Raw genomic sequence first — 22,594 nt, 5'->3', positions numbered from 1 at the left:
TATGTATTGAGCGAATAATATAATAATCATTCAGGTAGAATATTTGGTCAACCATTGGTGATCAATTTGGGTTTATGTAAGAGGATTTAGTCCTCCGGTATTGAGCTTAACTAGAACTATACAAGGTATTGGAGATGATATCTTTGCAGTTCATTCATTTCTCCAGATTTTAGTCTGGATTTTTATGTAGTTAGTGAAACTCCTTTTTTGATGAGTATTGTGCTCTAGGTTGTTGGCCTTCCTACAAGTGCAGGCCCCTCAATTGTAATTCACATACTTACTGCAGAAGTATTATTTGACTATGGTAGGCTTCCCACTATGGTTTTTCCCTTTACTGGGTTTTCCACCTATAAATCTTGGTGCCATGTGGATGGTACTTATTCTCTGATTATTACTTATGCTTAATTGTTATATCTTCTATTCCGGTATTTGGTTTATGCATTCTAGTATTGATATTTTGGGTTTCGGTATTAAAGTTTTAATTGCTAAATGTTATGATAATCCGAGACAACTGATTCACCCCCACCCACCCCATCCGAATTGTCTTCTTGTTATTTGAACTGTCTAACAAGGGAGATCATTAGAAAATGTAGATATTAATATAAATAAATTTTATGTTTAAAATTTGTATTAATTTAATTTATGTGCTAAATGGTACACTTAATATTTCATTTTTGTCTTACGTGTAATTTAATATCTAGTGGTTGGGGTATCCAAAAAGAAAATTAGTGGTCTATTAATTGAAATATATAAGTAATCATTTATTTTAAATAATGGTTATTACATCTGATAGGTTTAGAACCTATATTATTCATTAAAAAGTAACTTTCTATTTGGTTTAGTAATAGGATTTTTCCACTAGAGTTGCATAGATTGCAAAAATTCAAACAATTAAATGTGATATTAAAGAATAGTATTTCATTTCAATATCATAATATTTAAAATATAAATTTTATTTCCAAAAATTGCATTCACTTATATCTTTTGTGGAACTATATTTTGACCAATATTTTTAATATTTTTAAGGAAGCTATGACAATTGTACATATTTTTTGTACTAATGACATGTGTCAAGTTAATCTAAAATCACTAATATAATAGAGGTGAATGATTTTTTACTATATATCTATTGATATTTTATATTTAAATAATAAATATAATTTGTTATACTGATGGATGAACTATGTCAAATACCCTAAAAAATATTGGTGCATTCTCAACTATTGGGCCTTCTCTTTTATAATATATCTCATATTCCCATTTTGTGGTTATTTTTGGATTTTTCTTAGTCAATCAAATAGATACAAATAGAGGAACTAGATATGTACACTCATTTAGACATGGATTGAATCTCTAATAGTTTGTTCAATTGACATAAATATAATTTTAGAAGAGAAAAAATCTTTTAAAAGAATGCATATTAAACTACCAATTGGACCCATGGGTTTGATGGACATTATGCTAATTTTTTTTATTATATATTCAAACCCTTATTTACATGAAAAATGATATAAAATATGCATTTAATTAAGTAAATTTGTTATAACATAGAAATCATTGAAATAGTTTTATTACAAATTAGTAAGAAAAAAATTAGAACTAAAGATCATGTATCATAGTTAAAATTATATCTCATCTTGAATAATTAAATTATATCATGTTTAAAATTTTGAATTTGATATCAACATGATTATAACTTAAAGATTTATTGGAATTAAATTTTTTTTTGATGGAATTTGAATGTTTCCATCATTAAAAAGAAAGTTGCCCAATGGTGAGAAATCCCACTAGACATGAGTAGGTTCTAAGTTTGAATACCAATACATCTAATGTTATCATTAATATGCCTATAATTACATGTAGAAACAAATACAATTCTTATTATAAAATAGTATAAAAACTTAATTAAAATAAAATATATGAGATGGCTCAAATAAATATTATAAATGATGATGTGCATACACTCCAAGCTCTTTGCTATTGAATATGCACATAAATGAAATAATAATTTGAGCTCCTTTAGTGAACACTGGTTGATTTGTATTTAGGAAAGAAATTGACTCTATTAATTATCATTTTTTTAGGAGTAAAGTATAAATTCTATTTATAGATGGAATGCTTTGTGTGCAAAACCTCTTTACGTAGTCTCATATGTTTATATTGTGCCTAGACTAATAACATGATTTCAATTAACAATACAAATCAAAATAATTGCATTTAATATTTTTTAAATAAAATAAAATTTGAGAATAAAATTAGTTCAACATAAAAGAATATTAAAGTTAAAAATAAATTTAATTAAAGTATTGACATTCGATTTTTCAATGGCCAAGCAATTGTCAAGTTAGGAACAAATACAAATTTTTAAAACAAAAATGATTAAGCTAAAAAAATAAAATAAAATATTTGCATGTTACCTTACCTTCGTGACTTATTATTAGCAAACATTTTGAGCAACAACCATGCCCTCATACCAATGCCCTTCTTCTTCACCCCTACTCTATTGCCTACCATGTCACTACATAGGTTGTAGCTATCAACATCATTGTCTCCATGTTTTCAAATGACACTAAAAATCAGTCATAGCAATTGTAATGGTTACACTGCTCAATTGGAGGATAACATACTAGCTATAAATCAATTACTTGCTAGGAAGATCTCAACATGCTAATACCAAAAATTTTCTCGCATCTAAAGATTTTTCTTCCATCAAATATGGATGCATCCTGATAAATGAAAGGAAATCAAGGAATATGTAGTCAAAGATTAGGTTGTGTTTTCTAACACTAGAAAAAATAATAGTTAGGGTTTGGATTTTTCTTTAATATATATTAATATTATTAGATAAAACTGATATTTTTATAGAGTTAAACTATGTTATTTTTTTAGTTTTTTATTTGTTAGGGATTAGAGATATTGTAAAATAGGATAGAATAAATGACATGAGTATTCAAGGGAATAAGATTAAATTTAAAATGTTTTATTGGTAAAAATAAATTTAAAGAGAGAGAGAGAGAGAGATGAGTGAATTTTGACATCATGTAACTAGCTACATAGAATTGTGTAGGTCCTATATTTTTTTATAAGAGTATATGATTTTTTATCTATCTCAACTAAGATTTGATCATCACATAACTTGTCACATCAATACATCGAATAAGATGTGTCCTTAAAATAACTTTTAAAATATTTTACCAATACCTTATTATAAAATATCTACTAATTGAACTATAAAAAATTTAATTATTAGAACATGACATGATTAAATTCATTTAAAAAAGACATACCTAATAAATCTACTATAAAAATTTGGTTTCAATTCAAAATTGCAAGGTAATTGAAGTGATTAAATAGTTAGTGTTTATTATTCACAGGATGCAGTGTGTGAGCTTTACTATTAAAAAATGATGGGCTCAAAAATTTCATTTTCAATGACCTCACATACTTTGCTTGAGCTAGCGAATCAAGATAAGATTTGATTAAAGAACGTTTTGTTCAAAAAGCATTTTCTATGATTACAGATCTGTAATGGCTACCCAAATGTTAATCCTCGGGCTTGTCCTCTATGCCCTAATATCTTCATTTTGGGCTTTCATACAAGAGAAGAATACTTTGTTTTACATGCACGAGATAGTGAAGAAAGCCAACAGCCATAGTAGTGGCAGAAGTAACTCTCTTGCTTAATTTCGAGTTATATTATAAAATATGATGCCACATCAATATTTATTTTTTGTTGGTGTCTTCAAAAAATTAAAATAAAAGGGGACTGGTAGTTGTAAACTAAGTCATGTAGCATCATATGATTTGTTGCTTTTTAGATCTAACGAATACATTTCATTCAATTATGGTACTCATCATCAACTCTACCAACTTTAAAGTCACAACTATTAATTTGTAATATTGTTCAAAATAATGAAAATTAAATCAACAAATGCTATAATAACACTTTGAGCATGCTCAATTATTGGGTTATTTCCCCTTCTAATGTGTTTTCCATGTCCTTGTCATTAGTGTAATTATTGTCTTTAACTACCTAGTTAGGATATCCCTTTACTAGCATAGACTTATTCACACATAAGCTTAAGTTTACTTAGGCATTTTACTCTTTTGTCTCACTTAATCTAGTTGAGACAAGTGTACTGCTTTTCGGAGACACCTATTGCATTTTGTCTTGCCACTTGCTTGAGCACATGTCACTTTGATCACAAGTGTCACACCTATGTAGGGGTAGTTAGTAATTGTTGCCTACCTTCTCATTTCATTTGATTACCTACATATGGAAACCTATTATGTTCATTTTAGTTAGCTCTTTGACATTATTCATTTGGCTTTTTTTCTGATGGTTTGTGGATTGGTATTTTCTTTTAAATTCTAGCTAATCCCAACACTTACATGTCAAGGGCTTGTCATCTATATCTTCATATTTAAACTAAGATAAGCATAGTTTCCATATTTTGTAGTTCATCTATGTGCTATTAGGTGGTGCATATATAAGATATCTCAAAATTGCATCTGGGATTGCCACTTACATTAACACATGCCACTTTGATCACAATTGTCACACCTATATGCGAGTAGACACTAGTTGTTGCCCACCTTCTCACTTCAATTTCTTACCTACATATGAAAGCATATTATGTACATTTCAGTTAACTCGTTAACACTATGCATTTGGCTTTTTTTCTAATGGTTTGTGGTTTGGTATTTGCTTTCAAATTTTGGCCAATCTGAATACTTACATGTCAAGGGCATATCACGTCTACCTTTATATTTTAAATAAGATAAAAATAATTTGCATTTTTTATAATACATCTATTATATAGCACATATATAAAATACCCCAAATATTATATGAGAGGCACTAAACAAAATCATAATCTTCCCTCTACCTTTCCTTACTACAATTTATAAGATGTCCACTCTACATAAAGTAGCTGACCGACAAAATTGGTAATATTTGAACAAAATAGTTTATTTTTAAAAGAATAGGTAAACATCCACCAAAATGTGTTTTCCATGTCTTTACATGTCCTACCATCTCCATCTTCACAAATTAACTAAGGTAAGCATAATTTGCTTGTTTGAAAATATGTTTATGTGCAATTAGGTAGTGAATATATAAATATCCCAAAAGATGAGATACACCAAAGAAAAACATAATCCTCCCTCTACCCTTCTCTTCTTTAATAGAAAGGAATACTAACCACTACAATTCATGAGACATTCACTCCACATAAAGTAGCTAGATAAAGAATCAATGAGAATCTTATCAATATTAAAGTTTTCTTTTTTTTAATTTTATTTTACAAAGATTTAATATGAAGACCTATCAAAATGTGGTTTTCATGTCCTTACATGTAAAGGGCCTACCATCTCCATCTTAAATGAGATAAAAAAAATTTATATGTTTTAATGTTTGTGTGTCTATTCAATTAGGTAGTAGGTAGTGGATATATAAAATACCCCATAAAACATGATGCACCAAAAAAAGCATAATCCTACCTCTACCCTTCCTCCAAAAAAAAGCATAATCCTACCTCTACCTTTCCTCCATTCAATAATAGATAATACTCACCATTGTAATTCATGAGATATCCACTCCACATAATGGAGTCAAATAAATAATTAATGGATTTTTAATCTTTAAGATAATCATTTAAAAAAAATTAATTTATAAATATTAGATAAGGACCTATCAAAATGTACTTTCTATGCCCTTAAATTTCAAGAGTCTACTATCTATATCTTCGTATTTTAATTAAAATATACGTATTTTATATGTTTAAAATATATCTATGTGCAATAGATAGTTCATGTATAAATTAGGTTATCAACAATAACTAAGAGATGCTAAACAAAAGTATAATCTTTTCTATACCCTTCCTCCATTTAATATTTTTGTGTAGAGAAATAAATCCTAGACTAACATGTGCATTAACCTTGGTCAATCCTTCTTCCATACAACATTATATAGGTGAGTGAGACTGACCTTTTTTCACAAAGAAGGACCACATCACCCTAAACTCACACTTTTGTTGATTGCATGGGATTAGGGTTGGTTGAGTGTGTTTAATGAATGAGGCTAAAGAAGAATAAATTGAGCAAGATTGACAACATAAATAAATTACATGATAAAAATGTAGAAGAGAGTAAGATATCTAGAAATAAGATACAAACAAGAGCTTGATGTTGAAATATGGTGTTGAGTGTGCTAGATAAAAGAGAGGGGCATTAGATTCCTCAATATTTTTCTATCACAAACTAGTGTCAAAAATGGAATTAGGAGGCTACTATGTCACTGCTCCCAAAATTTTATGAAAAAGTGTCAGGATACTAGTTCCTAGCTCTAGTTTCTAATGGGTATTTATTGTTTAAAGTTTAAAAGTGTTCATCATTGTTGTCTCTATCTTGTTGTACCATTGTCTCAATTCTAATCCTTCATATCTATACCTATACACATGAAGGATGGGAAAATCTTGTGGTGTATAGGGGCTTTCCTTATTCAAACCACATATTGGTTTTCCCACCTCCATAACAACAATGATGATGATGAAAATCATTATGTTCTACCTCATGAGTAGAGATAAATAAATAACATAAAATAATATGATTACCTTAGGCATGAAACCCTTGCTTGAGTCTAATTTAAGGTGATTTTGAATTTCTCTCATGAAGTCTTACAAAAGGTTAGTACAACATGATAATAATGATGAATCATAAACAATGAGTGATACTTAATAGAATATTGTAGTATGCTTGATAATGCCCTCAATCATCTTCATTTGATTTCTCTTGAATGCTAAACATGAGAGAGAGAGAGAGAGAGAGAGAGAGAGAGAGAGAGAGAGAGAGAGAGAGAGAGATTCTTAGAAGGTTTTTAAAATGAGAAATGGATTTTTCTTTATATGTTGTTGGGAATTAAGGTGTCTCAACCTTCATTATTCCTAGAAAATTTCTATTTATTTATTTAGTTCCTTAATTACGTCAAAGGCTTATTAAGCTCATATAATGGATGCACAAATATGTGTTAATAAAAACTAGAATCATTAAATTTGACATGTTTGTGACACTTAAATGCATGAAAAGAAAAAAATATGTTTTATTTATTTTCTCCTCTCACCTACCACTCACTTTGAGTTTAACTATTAATTAATTCTACCTATCTTTGTCATACTAATAGTTAACTTCGTAATTATGTCAATCTAATATTATAATAAAAATATAAATATATGACAATAAAACTATAGTAATATCTTAATTTAATATTGATTACAATATCATATAATAATAACTTAATATTAATTATAATACAATTATATAATAATTTTTAAGTGGAAAAATTAACAAATATGATATCTTTTGGCGTACTTACCTATCTTTCTCTAAAAATAAGTATACTAGTTATATTTTAAGGCTCATCATATTTTCTCATCTTGTGTGAAATTGCATGGTGAGTTGTCTAAACATATTGGGAGGTGACATGGAAAATGATGAAAATGCAAATATTTGTCCTTATATGGGAAAGTAGGTGTCCCATCTTGGTAGATATATTTTGCCATGTGTCAACATCTTAGAAACCTATGTAATTAATTATTGTATAACAGATTCTTATGATAGGTTATGACAAATTCCTATGATAGGTTGGACAAGTGTTAGAATTCATCTTGGTTTGTGATGAATTGTAAGAGAATTAGTTAAAGAAAAACTATATTTTATTATTTTCTCCTCTCAACTACCACTTGCTTTGAGTTTAACTATTAATTAATTCTATCTATCTTCGTCATACTAATAGTTAACTTCATAATTTTATGTCAAACTAATATTATAATAAAAATATAAAGATATGATAATAAAAATAAAGTAATATCTTAATTTAATATTGATTACAATATCATAATATAATAATAATTTAATATTAATTATAATACAATTATATAATAAATTTTTAAGTGGAATAATTAACAAATATGATATCTTTCAGCGTACTTTACCTATGTTTTTCTAAAAATAGGTATACTAGTTACATTTTCTAGGCTCATCATATTTTTTCATCTTGTATTACATGGCATGGTGAGTTGTCTAAACACAATGGGAGGTGACATGGAAAATGATGAGAATGTAAATATTTGTCCTTATATGGGCAACTATGTGTCCCATTTTGGTAGATATATTTTGCCACATGTCAACATCTTAGAAACCTATGTAATTAATTATTGTATAACAGATTTTTATGATAGATTACGACAAATTCCTATGATAGGTTGGACAAGTGTTAGAATTCATCTTGGTTTATGATGAATTGTAAGAGAATTAGTTAAATAAAAACTATATTTTATTTATTTTCTCCTCTCAACTACCACCCACTTTGAGTTTAACTATTAATTAATTCTATCGATCTCCGTCATACTAATAGTTAACTTCGTAATTTTATGTCAAACTAATATTATAATAAAAATATTGTAATATCTTAATTTAATATTGATTACAATATCATAATATAATAATTATATATATATATATATATATATATATTTATAATATAATTATATAATAATTTTTTAAGTGGAATAATTAACAAATATGATATCTTTTGGTGTACTTCACCTATGTTTCTCTAAAAATAGGTATACTATTTACATTTTCTAGGCTCATCATATTTTGTCATCTTGTATGGCATGGCATGGTGAGTTGTCTAAACTTAGTGGGAGGTCACATGGAAAATGATGAGAATGTAAATATTTGTCCTTATATGGGCAATTAGATGTCCCATATTGGTAGATATATTTTTCCATGTGTCAACATCTTAGAAACCTATGTAATTCATTATTGTATAACAGATTCTTATGATAGGTTGGACAAGTGTTAGAATTCATCTTGGTTTATGTTGAATTGTAAGAGAATTAGTTAAAGAAAAAATATATTTTAATTAGTTTATCCTCTCAACTACCACTCACTTTGAGTTTAACACTTAATTAATTCACAAGAATGGAGGTGGGATTGGAAGTGAATCTGGAGACGCCAGGTGACAAGACCCAGGAAGAGAATCACCTGGATATTGACCTTTGTATCAATAATGGCATGGATATCTTCAAATAGGTACTCCTTTGGATGTAAAAGGAAATTACTAGCATTAAAACCAAGCAAGCCCAAGAAGCGGGAAAAATTGATACTTTACAAGCTTTAGGCTCCAGTAAATTCAATTCCCTCCCTGATTGTCTCAGCGAGCTTACCAAAGATATTGGTAATGCAGAGGAGATCATCAATGCTAATCAAAATAGATTTCTTAGCCTAGAGAACAAACTAGGGTCCACTGAAAATAGACTTGAGGGAGTTGAGAACATGCTCAAAATAATTGGTGAGCAAAGTCATAAGATTCTTAAGGCTGCCTCGGCTAGTATGAAGGCTCTTATTAGTAAGCTTGAGAATGACCATGGGGATAAGGCTTCGGCGGGCATCATTGAAGTGAAGGAAGATATCCTAGAAGATAAGGAGACTCGGCTTGGGAGGAGAACATGGACGAGCACTAGAAAGATGCAAAGCCATAGCAAGGAAATTGAGGAAATCCAATTGGCGGCTGATAATATGGAACAGCTGCAGCTGGAAGCTGCTGAAATGCTTCAGAACTTGACCTAAATTTGGGCTCTTTCTGTCAGTCCTTTTGGTTTTTGACTTTTTGTCTCTAGTTTGCTAGTGTTTTGCTTGTCAATTGTCTTTTTCTTTGGTGTTGTTGTTTGTATTTTGTTGCGCTTTATTGTAAATCTTTTGATCTTTTGGGTACAATGGGTTTCAGGAGCCCATCAAAGCCTGCTTTCCCATATTCAAAAATTGTTAATTAATTATATCTATCTTTGGCATACTAATAGTTAACTTTGTAATTATGTTAATCTAATATTATAATAAAAATATAGTAATATCTTAATTTAATATCGATTACAATATCATAATATAATAATAATTTAATATTAATTATAATACAATTATTTAATAATTTTTTAAGTTGAATAATTAACAAATATGACATCTTTTGGCGTACTTTACCTATATTTCTCTAAAAATAGGCATACTAGTTATATTTTCTAGGCTCCTCATATTTTCTCATCTTGTGTGACATGGCATGGTGAGTTGTTTCAACATAGTGGGAGGTGGCATGCAAAATGATGAGAATGTAATATTTGCCCTTATATATGCAAGTAGGTGTCCCATTTTGGTAGATATATTTTGTCATGTGTCACCATCTTAGTAACCTATGTAATTCATTATTGTATAACATATTCTTATGATAGGTTACGGCAAATTCCTATGATAGGTTGGACAAGTGTTAGAATTCATCTTGGTTTATGATAATTGTAAGAGAATTAGTTAATTATAGTTATTTATGATAGATTCTATTATAGCTAAAGGTGTTGTCATATATGATAGATTCTATGATAGTTGGAAGGTGTGTAAGAGCATCTATCATACCTATTATTATCAAAAAGCCCAACTTTGGAGGTATGTGAGAGCGGATAGAAGATTATGTACAAGTTTCATTTCCATGTTTACAAGTGGGTGGGAAATGTGTTAGAAGGATTGCACAAGCCTCTCTTTTGTCTTTGTCTAGAAGCCACTTCCAACTTGTATTTCTAAATATATTGTATGTCTTGTAGCATGGATACTGAAGGGAGTAAGGAAATAGTTTTTTGCAAGGTTGTACTATCAGATTTCCTTTAGAAGAGCGAGATGTAGACTCCATATAAAGGCTTAAAGCCTACAAGTAAATTGTAATATGTTTTTGCAAATGAATGCATTGGTTGGATTCTTTAGATTGTGCAGTCTTTTACCCAAAATAGTCTTCCTCATGTATATCAATGTTTCTTCTATTTTGTCTATCTTATTCTATTCTTCTTTTTTCATGTTCTTGAAGTTTTGATTTACATGTCATTATACTCTCAAAATTTGTCTAGATATGCTAACTACATTATCTATCCTCTAAAAAAAGGATGTGAAATTAACTATGTGTGTTTCCACTTTAATGCTTTATTAGTAGGTGCTTGTATCAAGTTATTAAAATTTGATTAAAAATAAAAATGTTGAATATTGAAGGTGCATACTAGTTCTCAGATGGATTTCTAGTTTCATGCTTCCCTCTCATTTGTTATCAAAGCTTAGATCCATGTTTTTCATGGTCTTGCATGTGCATATATGTGAGTTGCATGAACTTGAATGTGTGTTGCATGTACATGCATGAACTTGTGCATGTTACTTGCATGTGCTTGCATACCATTGCATATGAAGATCCATGGTGTTTAAGGTTATGAGAATCTCTTATGTTATGATTTCTTAGTCTGGCAAGATAAATGGAATTTATTTTGAAGAAAATGATTGATTATTAATCCTTGATTAAGCAGAAGTCTTGAAGTTCATCTTATTTTTTAGGATATAGAAATAATCCTTTTTAATATTGAGTTTTAGGAGTTGATCATGTGGTTCTTTTTAATTTGTTATTGATTTGGAAGCTCCTATTTCATAGTACATTATAACCCTCATGCATGGTAGTGTTATTCTATTTTGTGGTTGTGTGCAATAGAGTATTCATGGTGGGTGTCTATTTTTTGGCTTCTTCATAATATGGAGAAACTTGGATTGCCATGGCTATGGTTTGATGTTCTTATGGTAGGTGCTTAGTTTTAGTCCATATATTTAAAAGGCACTATTTCATTCATCTAAATGCATGTAGCCTATTAAGCCAATCATTGGATGATTTGAAATCTTCTAGACTAGCTCCTTTATATGCATGTACTTATTTGTGGTTATGGAATTGGCCTACAAATGGGCTTGGAGTTCTTGGACCTTCTCTTCCTTTTAGTTGGTTGTACTTGTGTGGCTCAATTTCATGATGGTTAGATCTAAGAGTTTTCTAGATTTTCCATCCAAAATCTATGGTTATGCTTATTTGTGCTAGTCCATTATTCTAGTTTAACTATTTTGGTGTTTTTTAAACTTGCGGGTCTTCCAAATGATAAGAAAGTATAGATTTTCATGTATGTCACATGGCACAATGGTTTTGCAAGTTTTACACTGTGCATCAAAACTTGTGGTTTTGTAGATTTGTAGATATGATATTTTTCAGGATTGTGATATCTTTGGGTTATTTATGGATGCAATATAGTTATAGTTGTGGATGTATTCTTCATGCATGGTATGAGGAGGTTTGTTGGTCATTAAATGATAAATGATGGAATATGTTTTTCCATTGGTTATTTGTGTTGTTGAGATGGTATGTTATTATATATTTGGAAAGGTTATAGACAACCTATTTTCTCTAAAGATTTTGTAGTGTTCATATTCTACTAAAAGTGTGGGTTGTGTAGATTTGGAGTATTCTTGGTGGATTCAAATTCACATAGAGATGCTTTTGTAGGTTTGCATGTTAACAAAACTTTTGTGGTTTGTATATCTATAGAAAATATTATGTTTAGACTCTTAGAGCTTTCTAGATAAATAAAAAGGTTAGATTAGCAAGAATGTTTTCAATTTCCTTAACTATGGTGCTCAATTGTGGATTTGATTAGAAAATTAGATATTTTGGTGATTCAATGTTTGACTATTAAAACCTACATATTATCATCTTTAATATTTTATTTTTGCATATTACTAATGTGATGATGAGTTTGCATTTAGTGTTAATTCAGCTTCAATTTGGCCTTGGTTGTGGTCATTTGTACATTAACATGGTATTTTGAGATGAGAGGGTGGATGATTTTTTTGAGTACCTAGATATTAAGTTGTTGGTACTTGTATCTGTTGGAATAAACAATTCATGTATTAATTATTCACTTAATTATATTAATTCACTAAATAATCGATGCCTTAGTTAGTAATTAATTATTGGCATTTATTAGTTAGTTAATTAATTAATTATGAATAATTAATTAATATTTATCTCCATGCATAATGCAAACTAGGAAAAGCAAGCTATGTTTAGAATTTCGAGAGTTTCATGCATTAATTAGTCTATTATGCTTTTTGTGCATACATGATTGATTGATTCATTCTATTTTAACTCTCAATCTATCTTGTAGACTCCACTATTTAGGGTTTATATCTTTAGAGTTAGATTTCTTTAAAAGGATGTCATATCCTTCTTTGTAATTAAGCAATTTAAAAGCAATAAGCAATTTCAAAGCATTACATTCAATTATTGTTAATTGTCTTCAATTATCTTTGATGTTCAATTTTCTCTTATTGTGTGATAGGTATTCTTGTAAAAGATAACTGGGTTTATGGGATTCGCATTTCATGGATTCTAACGGTATCATGTTGTTTATCTTCTAGCTTTAGACGTTTTAGTTCTACTTATTTCTGTTGATATGCAAGTGTAGTGTTTAATTGTGTTAGAATCATGAGTGATCTTCATTTAGGATATGATTATCGTGATGCTATGGGTCACTCAATATCATGGTTCACTAGAATTTTTGGAATTAATGTGGATTCATCATTTGATAGTGGATGATCTTCTCTAGTGTTATAAAGGTTCGGAGGTTCTCTTAGATCCTATTTTTGTTGAAGGGTCTTTCACATTTGTAGGTTCACAAGCAAGAGATGATTATCTTCAATAAATTGGAGATGTTGACATATTAGATCCATGGAGGACTCATGTGTGTTTGGTTGAGTTGTTAATTTATGACATCTTAATTTTGATAGGTGATCCTTACTTATAGGATGTTTTGTTATTATGTCATGATGTACTCTTGATACTAGCTAGATTATTATCATGATACAGGTGCTTTTGAGAGCATGATATGTTTATTGTAGCATATGATCTTCTAATGAGGAGATGGTAAGATCATGATGTCATCTTTTCATTACTAATTTAGTCAATTAGAGATTTGACATTGATCTTGTTTGGTTCTCTTTCTATTGAGGACATTCTTATTTTCTTTACTCCTTCATGATGATGTTGACATGTTGTATTTAGAATTTGGCATGTATTGATCAATTCTAGGTGCTCATGGATACACAAAGACTTAGGTGAGGTTGTAGTTCTCTTGTGATTAGAATCATGTGTTGAGATAGATACTTTACTGATATTTCAATAGGAAGTTGAAGGAGCCTACCTTGGTTGAACTTGAGCTCAACATGGACCTATGAGGAGAGTTTTCTTTTACGATTCATGATGACTTGGATATCTTGGATGGGAATTATCATTCTCCACTCTTGGTCTAATTAATGATTTACTACTTGAGAAGTATTGCTCATTGTTCCTTTTAGGTGTTTCATGATTTATGCTTATCTTTTATAGATATGGATCTTGAGCTATTATATTCTTGGTTCTAGAGGATTCATTTGAGGGATGGATAGCATGGTTATCTCCTTGTGTATATAGTTGATATTATGATATCATTATAAGGATATTAGGATATGGTTTATTGGGTTGTATTCCTGATATGGGAATTGTACTTTGGGTTTAATTTTCATTTTTTTAGGAATTTTATGTCTATGATGGTGATACCTTATATATATATATATATATATATATATATATATATATATATATATATATGTTTTGTTTAATCTAAAGATATTTAAAAATTTGGGGGTTATTGAGTCTTTTCATTGAGTTGTGAAGGAGATCTTACTTGACACAACTAAGAACTTTGATTTGTTCACAAAAAAAAATGATTGTGATATTGTTTAAAATTTTGTATCTTTATTTTATGGCCACTTCTTATAGTTTTGTGGTCACATGTCTGAGTGTGCTGGACTTAGGAGAGTTTAATGACATGTTATTAAAGATTATGTAGTAATTTGTGTTCCATGTGTGGATCATTGTGATTGTTCTTTGCCATGTGGTTAAAAAAAATTCCACATATTTGGTAAACATGTTGATTAGTAGATGCAATATGTCATTATTTACTTTTAGATCTCACATTACCTATGCAGTGGGATCTCTTGGATATGTGTGTTATTCATTGACAAGTTTGGTATGGGGAGGTCATGATTACAATTTATGGGTTGATATGTTATTAGCATGAGTTCTATTGATGTTTTGGATACCTTTGAGATATGAATGATTGGAAGGTTTAGAAGTTGTTGTGTTTGTTGAATATCCAAAATATTGAGAAGGGAGGGGTGAATCAGTATTCCCTCGAACTTATGAAAACTTCTAAATAACCAATCACATAACACAATTTAAATTCAAAAAAGGAAATTAACACAAAACACATAACACCAAATTTATACATGGAAAACCCAATATAGGAAAAACCACGAAGAGAGAGAGATCTTGGATATAATACAATCTATAATTGGTTATATAGGATAATTGGTTGGCTCACTACCAGTGAGGGCTCACTGTCTAATGAAAGGATACAAAATTGAACTATTAGAGTTGCATCTGACATATGCATGAATTATAGTTCCATTGAAGTAAACAAATTATCTTATACATCTATTGTACATACACTGCTTAAAAATTTTCAACAACATAGAACTTTCACATATACACAATGTACACAATAGTTATTTTTCAGCAACCATGCCATTAACTAGGAAAATTGATGGCTATATGTATCTGTACCAAATATCCTGATTAGTTGGCTCAACCGGAAAGGGATGAGACCAAAATGTCCACATGCAATAGCAGTAAAAATATCTTCATAATGTTACATCTTCCAACTTGATCCAAAATTTCTTTGTAAGGCATGCCTCCAATATGTCCTAATAGGCCTAGATCAAAAATGTCTTGTAGATTATTCATTCATCTCATATGGATGGTGATATACCCAAAACACCTTCTGGTAAGGTAGGTACTAGACGTCAAAACTGCATGAAGTGCATATACATACATTACATAATAAAGAAATAACATGTACTAAAGAAAACTACCAGGCCAAATCATAAACATATATGCCAAAACCAATTCTCATCAATGACAATAGGCCAACATTGGTTTCTATCTTTAGTCATGCATGAGATCTTCAGTTGGATGTTAACAATCAAATTATTCTCCTGTTATAATTATTTTGGAACATTCGTGTTTGATCTTGTTTTTTAATGAATGTTTGAACTTTAGAGTTATGTTCTAGAAAAGGGTTTGAAGTTAAATATATTGACTCTTCTATAAAGTTTGTGAGAATAGTGGAGTCGTGACAATAGTGAAGTTAAATATTTTGATTCTTCTATAAAGGCTAAGAGCCTACAAGTGTATTATAATAGGGTGTTGTATATTAATACATTGGTTTGATGCATTAGAGTGTGGGGTTTTCTACTCAAAAGCATTTTCCCCATGTATATCAATTTGTTTTCTCTTTTCTCTATATTTCTTCTATGAAAATCATCTTATTTCATGTTATTGAAGTTTTGATTTACATGCTCTTACGTTGTTGAAATCTTTTTAGATATACTAACTACATTATTTTTCCACTAAGGGTTAATAGATGGTAAATTAACTATGCTTGTTTCCACTTTAATGGCTTAGTATTATGTGTTCTAGAGTAATTAGGACACTTCTATTAAATTTTATCTATTAATTAGGTCTTATAATTACTTTTTCACTTAAGCTAAACTTAGATTTTTTTTGTCTAGAGTTTTCTTTAATAGCTATAGTTGAGCTTAATTTAGCTCCTACTTTGCATTGCTTTAGTTCTCCTATTTTTTAGCATTAGGGTTTTGCACCTAGATTTTCATTCATCTTATATAATAATTCAATTGAATGCATTCATTATAATTATGTATCTCCAATATTATATATCTAATCAATCTTGTATGTAATAATATTAAATTTTGCAGATTTTATAGAGCATATAATCTTTTCTTGATCTCTTTTGTGTGACAAGCATTTTGCTTGCAGATGACTCTTGGCTACTATGGTTGTATTATCAAATTCTACATGGTATAGAAAAATCTATCAATTTCTTGTCCACATTCATGAGGTATTCAAACAAGGGTGATTTTTCCAATGCATATTGGGCTCAAATGAAGGTCTCCATCAGCAACATCCCACAACCCTAAGATTGAATATCATTTCATCAAAATATAAGAAGTTGAAATTTTGGGTCAATTTGGTTGAGTGTACAAAAATCAAGACAAAATATAGGGGTACATAAAATCTTTGGGCACCTTGGAGTGAAACAAACCTTACCATTGTACTCAGAGTAGCCAAAAACCCTAAAAGTGCTTGCCAAAACGTCAAAAATGGATGTTGAATTTTTTCCAAAATATTTTTAGGGGCATGAAATTCCATACTACACCACATGGATCTATACCCCAAGCAACCAACACTCAATTTGTAGGTCCCAAGACAAAAAATCATCATTGGTTTCTTTTTGGCAAAAAAAAAAGTCAAAGTTTAAATAAAAATTTATAAACTTTATGCAAAAGAAGGGGTGTCATTTTTTTGTGCATGAAAAAGTTTTTTGGGGAAATTAATGCACTATAGGTTTAATTATATATAGTAGGTAAAATTATAACATCAATGTACCTTGGATAGGCCTTCAAATTTAGTGGTTGCACTTAAAATAGTGACTTCTCCAAATTTAGCATCTCTTCTAAGCTTAGCAAAGTTACTAGAATACTCCAGCAAACAAAAGGCATATTCTGGAAAAATAAATTCCCAACAAGAGGGAGATTATTTTTTATGAAAGGGAATATTCTACTAACATCAACATCTGGTCAACCCTTTGACCTAGTCAAACCTTCAAGCCCTAAAAAGTTACAGTTAGTTTTTTGCTCATAACTTGAGCATACAAGCTCAAAGTCATAAACAAGATATCATTTAAAAGTTGGTTCTCACATCGATCTAAATCTAAATATGAAGCTTTTAGATACTATACCAATTTTCCATACCATAACTCCAAAGTCAACCTTTAGTTTTGCACTTTTGGGGCCATATCTTGCACATCCAAACTCTAGTTTTTGAAAACTACATATCATTAGAAATCTCTTTGAGCCCTCTATCCAAATCTCAAGTATTTTTTTATTAAATATTTATTAATTACTTAGATATCTCAATCTTTTCCTTTTTATTCTCTATTTGTATTGAGAGTTTCTTTTTTTGCACCATTTTTGGTGATTATGTTGAGGAGTGAACAATTTATAAGGGTTGTACATATAAATATTGTGGAATGAATCAACATGGGCATGAATTGGATGAAGTCCAACACTTGGGTGGACTATTTGGATGAGGAAGGGGTTTGTAAAATTGCCAATGATCTTGTTGCCATGATGGGGCAATGAGAAAAGATGGTGGAAAGATTGATGATTTGGATTCCAAGATCAAGATGGCGGGTAGCAATCTCGAGTTGGAAGAGGTTAAGAAAATCAAGGAGGCCCATAAAATGCAAATTAAGGTCAATGTTGCTTGTAGGAATGTGGCTATCAAGCACAATGCATCCCTAAAGGTTATCCATAATGATATAGAAAGTTGAAGGGTGAAGAAAATAAGATGCACAAAGTCCCTAGCCATGGGATCTACTCCCATTGCTTCACTGGTTAAGGTCACTCCTAACTCTGCACTAGTCTCCTCTAGTTTTGGGATTGGTTTGAGTTAAAAAGTGTCTTTTTCTGATAAATTTCTTAGTTTGTGCCAACATTGGCAAGAAAAGGGTAACCCAATGCACTAGACCAACACTTTATGTTTGTGTTGGGTGGTTTTTTAGTTTTTGGGTGTTCCTAGTTTTTCTCTTTTTGCTGATCTTTTAGTTTAGTTGTTGGTTCTTTGTTTTCCCTACTAGGTTTTTTTTGTGCTTTGGTGGTGAGTTTTTTTGTTGGTTGTGCATCCCAGCTCATGCGCTCTTGGTGTTTCTTTGCAGATATGTAATGGTATGAGCCTATCCTACTTTTATTAGTCAAAACATGGGCATGAATTGTGTCTTTTTTCTCACATAATTATTTTCAACTCTTACTTTAGAGTGCATCAAAATTCAAAGTTTCTCCTTCTTCACCTATAGAAATAGTTTTTTTACCTTCATTGATTGAGACTTTATATTCTTGTTAAGCAAGATAATTAATATATTTTTCTTCCTCTTTGGGATTCCTATTTGATAGACATTTCTTCACAATTTATGGAGTTTCACATTTCAAATTTGGAGGACAAATTTAAGGGTTTATCTCTCCTATTGGATGATAGTCATATCACAATTATTGTCACATCATGTATGTCTTTGGATTTGTTCAAAATGATTTTCCATTGGTTCCTTGTTTATCACCTTCTATTGTGATTGGGCATGTACCTCACTAGTTTATGGCATATTCATCATCCAAGGACTTGGTGACACATGAGTACTTTTCAAAGGCATCATCATATATATAGATTTATATTTCTATATCTTCCAATTTATGGGAGAGGCTTCTCCTCTCTCTAGTGGATTGGTTTATTATGAAGGGGAGAAATGTTGTTTGTAGGTAGTAGATCATATTCTATGCCCAAGAATTCATCACTGGCATAGAAGCTACTTCTTCATTAGAGGTATTTCTATACTCATTTTCTCTCTCTTATGGGGAGGGCATTCATTGTATTATTGTGACAGAAGCAATCCTTGGGGGGTCACATTGAATCCTTCTTCTTTTCTTTCTTTAGTATATTTATTATTTTTTCTCTCTTTTGGAGAGGATTTTTCTCCCACAAGTTTTTTCTCCTATTCTCCATTTATGATAGTTGCATTTCCTAGCATTGGTTTGTACATGAGTACCTAAACAATCCTTTTTTGCCAGGATCCATTAATGTATGCATTTTTTATTCATTGTCAACTCTTTAGCTTATCTCTAAGTTAATCTTAAGGGGGAGAGTGATAAATAATTTATAATTAATTAGGGCCTTTAATTATATTTTCACTTAAGCTAAACTTAGGTTCTTTTTTGTTATCTAGATTTTTATTTTCTAGTTGTAGTTGAGCTTAATTTAGCTCCTACTTTACATTGATTTATTTATCCTAATTTTAGCGTTAGGGTTTTGCACCTAGGGTTTCATTCATCCTATATAAGGATTTAATCATTCATTATAATCATGTATCTCCAATATGATCTCTAATCAACCTTGTGTGCAATAATACATAATTCTTTGGTTGCTATATAGAATACGATCTTTACTTGATCTCTTTTGCATGATAGGTGTTTTTATTTCAAATTATTCTTGGCTCCTATGGTTGTATCATCAACTTCTACAATATACACTTGTATTGAGTTATCACAATTATATTTTTTTTAAAAAAATTAGGATAGTAAAGGTGTATACTAGTTCTCATATGGTTTTTCGGTTATCTTTCACTTTCATATGCAACTAACATCATTTCAAAAGAAACCTTTTGGAAGAGGTAAACATTAGATTATATCCATTAAGGGCTTGACACCAACATCAAAATATTTTGATTTTCAGTCAAAGTGGGAGGACACTAGCACTATCTTCTAGTGTCTAGCCCAATTAGGTGGCACAAAGGTCTAGGCACAAGGGGATGAGATCAATACTATAGATATAGACTTAGGATGAGCTTGTTTCTACTAGATCGGGCACATTAAAAAATGGGTGCTAAACATAGTAAGAAATTGTAGAGGTTAGACAATTTATGATGGTACTTTTAGCCCCCACTTTAGCGAGGGTATGATCTTATTCCTATACACATGGTCAAGTATAGAGAATTTGAGGTTGAGGCACTTATCAAACATACCCAATATAAAATACACATATAAATCATAAGAATAAACAAAGTAGACATGAATTAAAAAAAATCAAGGCATAAAGAATACATGTAAGACACATAGAATGCATGCAAGACACAAAGAATACACAAGAATTGCACAAGATATGGAGAAAACACACAATACATAAATTGAACACATAAGGCATGCAAGGAATGAAGCAAAAAAATATTAATGCATACTTAAGTAAACAAATATTCTAAGTCAGCATTATAAGGAAACCTCAATATTAAAAGTTGTCTAATCAATACCAAGCATCATCCTTAGAATATAACAAAAACACTAAGAATTTAATAAAAACATACAAGTAAACACATTTATGAGAGTTGCAGCAAAACTGATGCAAGAATACACTTGATGCAAATAAATCATGTGTACATGACTCTAGCACTAGCTTACTCTATCATTAGTGATCATGCATGTTGCCAAATCCTGCATGAGTCTAGAAAATTGAGATATGTTAGATGACCATGGATTCCAAATCATGTCTCTCAATTCCACTATCTATAAAGTTTTGTTATGTTTGGTGATCCTTAAATAAACAATAACAATGATCACAAACTAGCAAGCCACACTATACTAGGTGAACAAGGTGAAGGGTGAACTCACAAAGCTGGTTCCCACTTTTGCCAACAAAGGAAATTGGTGAAAGTGGAAAATTTTCTTTACGGGGGGTTTGAGCAAAGTGGGGGTGTTAGAACGGAATACCCTTTGGGGTTCGAGCAAAGACCCCACTTCGCTCGAACCCCCTCTTTCGAGCGAAGAACCTTTAATGCTTGTTTATGTCATTTTTCAATTATAGCATAGGGGTTCAATCAAACCCCCCTTCATTCGAACCCCCCTAAAAATGGGGGGTTCGCTTGAACCCCCCTTCGTTCGAACCCCTTTTTTAACACTTCTCTGAAGATTTCTACATTTTTTGCAGATTTTTGGCCTTGAAACCTTTGGTTGAAGGCTCAAATGGAATAATCTTGACAACCCAAAATGTATTATTATAGTCCTCGAAGAAATTTTTCCAATGATTATAATTTTATTACATATTGAGTTTATTATGAACTTGTTTTTTTAATTTTACCAAATATAGGTTTTTCACCGAACATGAACTTCTCTGTTTAGGGCATTGGGAAAAATAGGAAACTAATTAAAAAAAATTCTGAAAAATATCTAAGCCCTGGGTATTGATGTCTTCTTTCTACCAAAAAAAAAAAATTGAATTTCGATATATATAGAACAAGTTATGTGTTCAAACCTAAACCTATGTCTAAATTATTACTAGTCAGACTTCAAAACTTAATAAAATGAAAAATATTAAACATATCACTATCAAACCAACTGCAAGCCTTGGATATTGATGTTACAAACCAAAATTCGAAAGAATTGAGTTTTTATCATTTATAGAAAAAAAGTTATGCATTTCCTGAGGCACATCACTCTTAAAAAATGTAGTTTGTTGTAAAAAACTACTTTTCAAGGGAGATGGAAAAATTAAAAAAAATCCTTCAAAAAAATTTGAAAAAAATATATATAGAATCTATGGATGAAATTCTACAAATCACTAATTTACATCATCTTCAAATTCTTAATAGTTTAAAAGTTATAGTTGTCGGAAGTTGAAGATTATTTTAAAATTGTTCATCTCAGTGTCAAAAGTGGCAAAAAAGTGGGAACCATTATTGTGAGTTCACCCTGAACCATATTAACTCTAAAAAGCCTCACTATAAGAGATGATTCATAGACCAATAATTCCTTAGAGAGCATAAAAAATAATTATTATAAAAAACTATCAAGATGGTGCTTTATGCTAGGTGATCAAAGGTGAATTATATGAATACCACTAGCCATCAAGCTATATTATGTTGGGTGATTCATAGATCACCAATGCCTCAAGAATCATAAAAAACACCACTGCATACAGGGAACA

This window comes from Cryptomeria japonica, chromosome 6 (genome assembly GCF_030272615.1).
Source record: "Cryptomeria japonica chromosome 6, Sugi_1.0, whole genome shotgun sequence".
NCBI lineage: Eukaryota > Viridiplantae > Streptophyta > Pinopsida > Cupressales > Cupressaceae > Cryptomeria > Cryptomeria japonica.
This window is presented reverse-complemented; position numbering follows the sequence as displayed.